Below are 10,647 nucleotides of genomic sequence, written 5' to 3' on the forward strand. Positions count from 1 at the left end.
TGCAGCAGGACACGGCCCTGAGGCCACCCTGGAGGGATGGAGGTGGCTCCTGAGGGATGGACCTGCAGGAAACACCCTCAGCCCTCGGGGGAAACCTTCCTGCCTGTGAGATCTGGGGGGCAGAGGCAGCCAGAGCATTTCCTTGCCTGCAGGATTTCAAAGCAGAGGGAAAATGCCAGCACAGAGCTCCCAGGGAGAGGATTTGTCACCAGGCAGGCTGGGGCATCACGCTGAGCAGAGTCTGGCCATGTCAGGCTGCAGCAGTGCCCTTCCCAGGCACCCTCCGTGCTCCAGGACTCTGCCATCTGCATCCCCGTGTGCTGCTCCGCCCTGTCCTTCACAGGGCACGGCGATTCTGCAGCTCCATCTGCCCCCAGGACATCAGGGAGCTTCTGCAGATCCTCTCCCCTCAGTGTGAGCCCTGCCCAGAGCATCCTGCCCCGCTGGGGGACAGCACACGAGCTGCTTTTCCTGATTTATCCCCTAGCTCAGGCTGGCAGGGCAGCTGGAATATCTGCAGTGAGTTGCACAGGTCTTTGCAGCTCATCTGCAGCCTCGCTGTCCCCGGCAGAATGGAAAATTTCAACCAAAAGAATGATTTGTTGCTGTTTTTGCAGCAGCAGAAGCTCCCTCCTGACCCAAAGGTGAGGTGGATCCCAGAGCCAGACCCAATCCCAGCCCCAGGCTCATCCTGCTGCCAGCTCATCACAGGAGATGGGGAAAAAGGGGCACTGAATGACTCAAAGTGCCTCTCTCGGGGCTCAGCCACCAAAATATTCATCCCCTGCCCCGGCGGACCAGCAGAACGTGCAGATTATTTCTGGGAATTAGCTCAGGAAACCACCTCGCCTGTGCATTGGCTCTGGGGTTGGCTGGAATCCCACAGTTCTGGGCACAGCCTGGGCTGCACGGGCAGGAGTGAGCCCAGGCAAGGTCAGGACAGCTCAGAGCAGCACGGGAAGGGCAGGAAGAGCTGGGATGGGGTAGGATAGGGTGGGAAGAGCTGGGATGGGATGGGAAGAGTTGGGATGGGGCTGGGAAGAGTTGGGATGGGAAGAACTGAGATGGGTAGATAGAGCTGGGAGGAGCTGAGATGGGGTGGAAGAACTTGAATGGGGCTGGAAGAGCTGGGATGTGCTGGGAAGAGCTGGGATGGGGCAGGATGAGCTGGGATGGGGAAGGAAGAGCTGGGATGGGGTGGAAGAGCTGGGATGGGGAAGGAAGAGTTGGGATGGGAAGAGCTGGAATGTGCTGGGAACAGCTGGGATGAGATGTGAAGAGCTGGGAGGGGGTTGGGAAGGGCTAGGAAGGGCCGGGATGGGGTTGGGAGGAGCTGGGATGAGGCAGGAAGAGCTGGGATGGGAAAAGCTGGGATGGGGTGGAAGAACTTGGATAGGGTGGGAGGAGCTGGGGTGTGGTGGGAAGACCTGGGATGGGAAGAGCTGAGATGTGGCTGGGATGGGGTGGGAAGAACTGGGATGGGGTTAGGAGGAGCTGGGATACGGCAGGAAGAGCTGGGATGTGGTTGGAAGAGGTGGGATGTGCTGGGAAGGGCTGGGATGGGGTTGGGATGGGGTTGGGAGGAGCTGGGATGCTGTGGGGAGAGCTGGGATGTGGCAGGAAGAGCAGGGATGTGCTGGGAAGGGCTGGGATGGGGTTGGGATGGGGTTGGGAGGAGCTGGGATGCTGTGGGGAGAGCTGGGATGTGATGGGATTTGCCCCGTTCTTGCTTTAAGGGGCCAGCTCAGGGCGGCGAGGGGAGCGTTGGGAGGAAAGGTGTGCTGGAGTTAACGGAGCAGAAAGGCAGCATCCCCAAAAAAATGTGTTCATGGGCAAAACCAGGAGCGCTCAAATCCATTCTCCATGCTCCAGTAACTCGCAGATGCCTGGATGGGGATGTGCAGCCTCACAAACACCTCCCAGCTCGGGGAGCACCTTGTGCCTCCTGCCTGGGCACAGAGAGGACAGAACTTGGGGGTGTCACCAAACCCAATGTCCTGGGTTGGCTATATGATGTTTTTATCCCCAACAGTCTGTTCTGTTTATGCTGAATAATAAGTTTTGCACCTTTAAGCCTTGTTGCAGAGAGTGAAGCGGGGAGAGAAGAAGCTGCAGCTTGTTTTCATACACTGCACTCACTCCTCCACATTCCTGCTCCTGGACTGTCCAATTCTGACCCCTGAGAGCCCAGCTGAGCGCAGGGATGCTGCAAACCGTCCCAAAAACCACGAGGAGCCTCCAGGTGTGGGGACAGGGTGGTGCTGGAGATGAGCCCTGCCCTCCTCCAGCTCCCGCAGCCGCGGGGATTTGTGCAAAGCTCCCAGCGCCCGGCCTGGGCTTTTTTTATCCCTGGCTGCTCTTACGTTGACATTCTTAGCTGTGCCACTGGCTCCAGCGCTGCTCGCTAACCCCTTTTACAGGCGGCTAAATATAGCCCAGGCAGCCAAGCAAAATCTGCTCGGCACGGCCACGTGGGGCTCGGCTGAGCCGGGGGGGCTCTGCCAGCACCGGGGGGACAGCGCCAGCCCCGCGCTGGTGGCATCTGTCACCCCGTGCTGGTGGCATCTGTCACCCCGCGATGCCCCAGGTGACCGCCGGTCCCGGTCCCTTCTCCCCGCCCTGGGTTCTGCTCCCACCCTGCTGCTCCCGCACATCTGGAGCATCTGGAGCTGGTTAGGATCCCTGATCCCGGAAAAACACGGTGGGAAACACGGCTGGCTGCTGTGGGTAACAAAGAACAGCTCTGGGAGAACAAGGGTGTAGGCAGCAAACCCCAAATGCATGGAGGGATCGTCTGAACCCCACAGAGGCTCTGCAGGGCAGGCACAGGGCTGGGGATGGGCTCAGCTCCACTCCTGCCTCTCTGACAAACACAGGGTGGGGTGAAGGAGCATGGGGATGGATGGAGACCAGAGATTTCTGCAGCCAGGGCTGGGAACTTGTGGTTTATTGCAAAGGGCCTGGGTGCAGGGCCCTGCTGGGAGCTGCCAAACACAGCTCAGAGCAGGCCCCAGAGAGAAGAGAGGGGGAGAGAGGGTGAGAGAGTAAAAGGGTATGAGAGTGAGGTTCCCATTACAATACTGTAAATCTTCCTCTGTGCTGAATATTCCCGTTCTCCCGAACCAATCTAGTCCAAGATACAAATCCTACAGCATTTCCATACAGCCTATAAGAATCATTACATTCCCACACTGGGTTACATTTTAAACCCTAAAAACTCCTCTTTGGGCCCCTTCTGCCAAGCTGGCAGGGTCTGCTCTGAGCCTTAGGCCTGTCTGCAAGCAGAGGGGATTGTTTGATCCAAAGGGGATCACCTTCAGCTGGCCATGCCATTGTTTTCCAGTTGTTCAGTAACTGAGGGATCTCAGAGCTTGCTTTCATTTCAATCTCGCTTAGAGTTTCCATATTCTCAAAATCTTTTGCCAGACAATCATAAGGCTTTTCTGTTTCATCTTCCCCAAGAGTGGGGAGGGGGACCCCCCAATCCCCAAGGCTGGAACGGGCCTGATTGCAGCTGGGGCTGAGGGGAAGGGTCCTGTGTGCCCTAAATCCCACCCCAGAGCCCCCAGGGTGCCAAACGCAGGGCAGCCCCACAGAGCAGGGGTTTGTCAACCCCAAACCCATCACCCCAAAACTGCACTTCGTGCCCTGGCTAATTCCTGCTGGATCCATGAGTTCATTAAGCAGACACTGATCTAATTGTCTGCACGCCGCCACTTGTGGGGTTTTCTTTTTATTATTTTCCTCTTTTTGGTTTTAACTGGCACGAAGGAGGTGAAAGGTCGAGCAGAGGAGTCTAATTGGATCTCCATGGCTCATTAACTCTTCTCTGAGAGGGAGAATCCTTCAGGCCGCATATGAAGACGCTCAAAACCCACACGTGCCCTGGGCAGCTCTCCCGAATTTCCATCCCCACGGCATTGCCCTGGTCCCTGTGCACCCAGGAGGTGTCCTGTCAGCCAGGGGACGTGGGGAATGCGGGGAGGGGCTCAGGGGAGAGAGTTTGGGGGAAGGCTGGTGACTTTGGGTGGCTTTGAGTGGCTTTGGGTGGCTTTAGGTGATGTTGGGTGGCTTTGAATGACATTGGGTGTCTTTGGGTGATATGGAGTGATGTTGGGTGACATTGAGTGGCTTTGGGTGGCTTTGGGTGACCATTGGGTGATGTTGGGTGGCTTTGGATGACCACTGAGTGATGCTGGGTGATGTTGGGTGGCTTTGGGTGACTTTGGGTGATGTTGGGTGGCTTTGGACACCAGGAAAGAAAATTGAGGGGCTCAAGTCTTGAGGATCTAAGCAGGAGCGGGAAGGGAAGGGAAGGGAAGGGAAGGGAAGGGAAGGGAAGGGAAGGGAAGGGAAGGGAAGGGAAGGGAAGGGAAGGGAAGGGAAGGGAAGGGAAGGGAAGGGAAGGGAAGGGAAGGGAAGGGAAGGGAAGGGAAGGGAAGGGAAGGGAAGGGAAGGGAAGGGAAGGGAAGGGAAGGGAAGGGAAGGGAAGGGAAGGGAAGGGAAGGGAAGGGAAGGGAAGGAGCAGCTCCTCCTGCCAGGTGGATGAAGGACATCAGAGCAAGGTCTCACCCTGCTGCTTCCTCCTGCAGGCTCCCTGCCCTGCCATCTCTGTGACTCAGATCCCTAGGGAATAAATCAGCTCACAGTGGAGTAACCCCTCAAATTTTCCAGCCCATGAGAGCCCCAGTGGCTGTGGCAGCCCAGAATCTCTGCTGTGACACTGCCATCCATCACCAGGCAGGCGTCTGGGCACCGCCAGCAGAAAGACAAACAGCATCTGTCCGAGCTCAGCGGGGAGGCACTGCAGCTTTCCCAGCCTGTCCCTGTGTCTGGGAGCCCAGGACAAAGCAGGATTCTGTCACTGTAGGACACAAATAACACGATGCAGACACGCTGCTCTTTTCAAGGTAAAAGGGACATTTAAATTTCTGACTCCAACATTTATAGATTTCCAAAAGTGACAGTGGATTGGAGGGTGACAGTGCCACCTCTCCAATGACACTGGACAAACCAACAGTCCATCACATTTCTCCTCTTTCATAAAAGAATGCAAAACAATAAATTATTTACATAAAGGGTGTGAGAAAGTTCATTACAAGATTGTAAACACCAGAAGGCTTAGAAATCTTTTAAAAGATCAGGGTGACAGGATTCAAGGACAGCATTCCCAGCCCTTCACCCCCCTGGATGGGAGGCGCTGTGGGGAGAAGACTCCAGGACATGACAAGGGACAGGTTTAGTGACAACCCGTCAGCCTCTGTGTCACCCCAGTGGCCTTTGAGACATCTCAAACTGCAAAAGTTCCTTGAAGAGGGCCATGGTTGCTCAGTGAGTTTGCCTGGAGCAATGCCAGGGGGTGGGAAGGCTGTCAGAGGGCTCAGAGGGGTTTTTGGGGCTCCATCAGGCTCCTGTGCTGGGCGGCTCTGCAGGGCTGGTGCCCCAGGGAATGGGCACAGCCCCGAGGCTGCCCGAGCTCCAGGAGCCTTTGGACACTGCTCCAGGCTGGGATTGTTGTGGCTCTGGGCAGGGACAGAGCTGGGATTGATGATCCTTGTGGATTTCCAGCTCAGGATATTTTGTTATCCACGATTCTGGGATTTGAGATGTTGTCGGGTGCAGGGAAAACTCGGGGCTCAATATGAGACATCAGCAAGTTCCATTTATTGAAGAGAGCATCACACACTTATACAGCAAGTAATAAGTTTAAAAATATTCTGTAAGCCAAGCGATCTATTGGTTAAACTATACCATCAACTCTTCATTTTTTTTGGCATACATTCTCTATTTCTCACGTCTCTCTGTCCACTTGCTATCATACTTAGCTAGGCCCAAGGACACGCTATCTTGCAGGTGCAGGATTTGGAACTAGCCACAGCCTTGAACTTTTCTAATCTCTAGTCAGCTAAAATCTCAACAAGATGTCCTGGGCTGGGAAGACAGGAGGGTCCTGGTGGATGAAGTGAACAACAAAAGAGCTCAGGCACGGAAAGCTCTGCAGATTCCTGCAGTGCTCCTCCTGAAAATCATCCCCTCATTACCCCTGGTGTGAATCCCAGCTCCTGTGACCCTGAACACCCTGGCTGGCTGTAATTAGAGGCCCAGCAGTTGCCTGTTTCTCCCGTGTGTGTCTCTGTTTATCACAGAGCAGCTTAGTGGGGAACCAATTCCCCGCCTGCCTCAGAGCCATTCTCGGGCCAGGGGCAGGGGGTGCTTCCATCTCAGCCCTTTGCACCCAACCTGCCCATGCCAGACTGGCCTTGTGCCTGTCCCCACTCTCACCTGGGGGCTTCAGACCCCGGGGTGGGCAGCAGAGTGAGCAAAGGCTCCTGGGGGGCTCCGTTCCTGCCCCTCCTTGCAGCACTGGGTGAGGAGGGGACCCCCAAGGCTGGGATAGGCCTGATTGCAGCTGGGGCCTGAGGGGAAGGGTCCTGTGTGCCCTAAATGCCACCACAGAGCCCCCAGGATGCCAAAGGCAGGGCAGCCCCACAGAGCAGGGGTTCATCACCCCAAACCCATCACCCCAAAATTGTACCTTGTGCCCTGGCTGCATTTCCCTGCCTGCCCAATGCTCTGGAGAGCATTGCTAGGTTTAGCTGCTTCTCCAAATGCAGTCCCAATGATTAATTATTATTAATTGCTCTAATGTAGGTTTATCCATGACTAGCAGGGCTCGGGAACAGCAGGATTCCTGCTGGCTGCACCCTCAGCTAAGCTGGTATTGTCCCAGATACAGTCACATGAGAGGGTTTGTTTCCCCAGGCATCCCTGGCAGGCTGCTCCAGGCCCTGCTCCCCCAGCCCTACAGCCCCCACGGGGGCAGAAATGGGGCCCTGAGCCCTCATGAACCTAATCTGAGGTTTTGTCAGCCCTCATGAATCACACTAGGGAAAAGATGCCTGGGGGATGCTGAGGGATGCAGGAGAAGAAGCAGAGGGGGTAAAAAGAGGAGTTTTCTTGGGTACAGGGATGCTCCCAGCTGGGATGGCTGCAGGCAGCCCCCTGTCCTGTACGAGTGTTGGGGGGTAGGATGGTCGGGATGGACACAGACCAGAGATCTCTGCAGCCAGGGCTGGGAACTTGTGGGTTATTGCAAAGGGCCTGGGTGCAGGGCCCTGCTGGGAGCTGCCAGCCACAGCTCAGAGCAGGGCCCAGAGAAGAGAGGGGGAAAGAGGATGAGAGGGTGAGAGAGTAACGTTCCCGTTACAATACCATCAATCTTCTTTTGTGCTGAATATTCTCATTCTCACTAACCAATCCAGTACAAGATACAAATCCTACAGCATTTCCATACAGCCTAGAAGAATCATTACATTACCACACTGGGTTATATTTTAAACCCTAAAAACTCCTCTTTGGGCCCCTTCTGCCAAGCTGGCAGGGTCTGCTCTGAGCCTTGGGCCTGTCTGCAAGCAGAGGGGATTGTTTGATCCAAAGGGGATCACCTTCAGCTGGCCATGCCATTGTTTTCCAGTTGTTCAGTAACTGAGGCATCTCAAAGCTTGCTTTCATGTCAGTCTCGCTTATAGTTTCCATATTCTCAAAATCTTTTGCCAGGCAATCATATTTATAAGGCTTTCCTGTTTCACTTTCCCCAGCACTGCCCCTGAACTCTGGTGCCACCCCACATTTCCCTGTGTGCGGGGTGAGGTGAGACTGGGTCTGACACAGCTCTGTGACACTGCTGTCACACGGCTCTCACAGTGCTGCTCCCGCCTGGCCTGGGGTGGCCCTCCCTGCCCAGAGCCCCTCCTGGGAAGGGGACATCGACACAGGGACATGGACACAGGGACATTGACACAGGGACACCGGGGACTTGTCGCGGACATCTTTTACGGAAGATCCTTTCCTTAGGATTTTTCCTCCTGAGAAGCTGGGAGGCCTCAGGAACAAAATGTAAACATTGATTATCTGCTGCTGTGGAATGCAACAGGTGCATCTGTGATTGGTGCATGTTGGTTGCTTCTAATTAACGGCCAATCACAGTGAGCTGGCTTGGACAGAGAGCCGAGCCACAAACCTTTGTTATCATTCATTCCTTCATATTCTATTCTTAGCTAGCCTTCTGAGGAAATTCTTTCTTCTATTCTTTTAGAAGAAAGGATAATATATTATAATTAGTATATATTATAATGTATATGTATATATTATAATATATATTATATATTATAATATATATTATAATATTATATATATTATATTATATATATTATATTTTATATATATAATATATACTATATATAATATATAGTATATATTATAATATATATTAAATAATTAAAATATAATTATATATATAGGTCTGGAAAGCAGATCTATATTATACTATAATATATTAAAACTATTATATTATATTTTTAATATAATATATATCATAAAATAATAAATCAGCCTTCTGAACCATGGAGTCAGATCCTCGTCTCTTTTCCTCATCCTGGGACCCCTGTGCACACCGTCACAGGGGCTGACGCTGGGGGTGGTGGCAGCAGGGTGGCCTCTGGTTGGGGACACCGCTGTCACCCTCTCCCTGCTGGCGGCCGTGCCCGCGGCGCTCCGGGAGCGGCAGGGACAGAGCGTGGTGACCGTCCCGGTGTCCGGCCGTGCCTCGCTCCGGCACTGCCATCTGGTGGCACCACCAAAGGGACCAGGGGACAGTGATGGGGGCGGGACGGGTCCCTCCAGGGTGCATGGAAGCATTCCTGCTCCTGGCGTGCCAGCCAGCTCATGTGCCTGCAAGGACAGCAGGAGCGAGGGGACAAACACCTGCCCGGCCACCGCGTCCTTCCGAGGGGACAGGGACTGAAGGACACTCCCGCTGCGGGTGTCACAGGGCTCTGACACGCAGCCAGGAGCAGAAGGAGCTGCCAGAGACCCTGAGCCGTGCCGGGGCTGTGTCGGAGCCAGACCCGTGCCCGGGGCAGGATGTGCCCACCCGGCGCCTCCGGAAAGGAGAAACCTGAGAGCAGCTGAGATCAGAGCGCAGTTTTCGGTGCTGACCTCTCCTGTTGCAGGGCTGTGTCCTGCCAGCAGATTTTGGGAGCCCACAAAGGCTCAGATAATCCTTCATTGGTTTGTGCCAACTGCTGATCGGGGGCCAAACCCCGGAGTTTTACCTCTGGAGCAAGAAGTGTGACACCCTCCTGTTCCTCAAGGACACAGGGGACATGTGGGCCCAGCCCCGTGCCCCCGAGGCTGCTGCTGTCACACACTCATGGACTTTCTCCTCTGTCTAAATTTAGGGTCTGGATGTGGGCTGGCACCTCGGTTTATCCCAGCCCTGAATCATGCACGGCAGAGCTCTCACTGCCCTGGGAGGTCAGGCCAGGCTCTGGCTGGGCAGGAAGAGCAGGAAAAACCAGCTCAGTGCCACCCTCAGTCCCTTAACCCGGGTCTGGCCCTGCCGGGTCTGCTGAGAATGCTGGAGCTGGAATTTTTGGTGTCAAATCCAGCAAGAAGGGCTCCTGCAGGAGGAAAAGCCAAGATGAGGTAAAACACAGATCCATTGCTCTGTGAGGTCGGGTGTGGCAGTCACATTCTCTGAAAAATCCCTTTGCCCAGGATTTTTCTCCTGGGAACCTGAGAAACCTCAGAGAAAAGGAAAACAATTCTTATCTCATTTGCTTCTCCTGTGTTGTGCTCATGTGGAATGTGTTTGGATTGTTTACCCACAGGTGATTGTTCCATTGGATTCTGCTGTGAGTTGTTTTCACTCTTTGGTCAATCAGGGCCAAGCTGTGTCAGGACTCTGGAGAGAGTCAGGAGTTTTCATTATTATCTTTTAGCATTCTGTAAGTGTCCTTTCTGTATTCTTTGGTATAGTTTAGTATTCTTTAATATAATATAGTATTATAAAATATAAATATAAATAATAAATTATAAATTAAATTATAAATTCATAATTGTAATTTAAATATTAAATAATATAAATTAAAATTATAAATTATATTATTATAAAGTAATAAATTAGCCTTCTGAGAACATGGAGTCCTCCTCATCATTCCTGCCTTCGTCAGAGCATTCCCTGCAAATCCAATAGTGGGGAATGGCTGAGGCAGACAAAAGGAATTCTGCCTTTGCCCCTTGCCATCCTCATCTTCAGGTTCCAGAGAATCCAGAAATCCCAAAGGGAAAGGCTGCAGCAGGGAAGACAGATCCTCCATGGGAGAGAATTCAGACCAGGCCATGCTTCAGCAACTGAAACCATTTCAGTCCTGCTGGGACGCCCTGAGTGAGGGAGGGACTGGTGGCGTTGTGAGGCTGCTGTCAACAGCCTTTCACTGCTCCTGGGGATGGAGAGAGGAGTCTGGAAGGCTGCAGGGAACCAAATGTCACTTCCACCTTGCAGAAGGGCAGGGAGGAGCCAGGGAGCTATGCATGCATCAGCCTCTCCTCAATCCCTAGGAAGGTGTTGGAGCTAATCCTGAGAAGCATTTCCGGGCACATTAAGGATGACAGATCAGGGGAAGCCAAGCTCGGCCAACCTGACAAACTCCTCCAGGGGCTTGGGTGAGCAGTGGATGTTTCTGTACATTGGTGAGATCCCCCAAACCCCTCTCCAGGCCGATCAGGCCCAGCCTCCCAGCCTTCCCTCACACATGGGATATTCCAGACCCTTAATTACTTTCATGGCCCTTTGCTGGAGTCTCT

The 10,647-nt window shown here is 53.5% G+C and overlaps 1 long non-coding RNA gene across 1 annotated transcript; it reads left to right on the top strand.

Moving 5' to 3' along the window:
• Positions 1–1,696: 1,696 nt before the first annotated feature.
• Positions 1,697–6,112, top strand: LOC141731288 (uncharacterized). The gene is made up of 3 exons (XR_012583322.1): positions 1,697–2,242; positions 3,772–3,947; positions 4,593–6,112. It is a non-coding gene; the product is annotated as an uncharacterized LOC141731288 (long non-coding RNA).
• The last annotated feature ends 4,535 nt before the right edge of the window (positions 6,113–10,647 follow it).

The sequence above is a fragment of the Zonotrichia albicollis genome, chromosome 20, assembly GCF_047830755.1.
Source record: "Zonotrichia albicollis isolate bZonAlb1 chromosome 20, bZonAlb1.hap1, whole genome shotgun sequence".
NCBI classification, from domain to species: domain Eukaryota; kingdom Metazoa; phylum Chordata; class Aves; order Passeriformes; family Passerellidae; genus Zonotrichia; species Zonotrichia albicollis.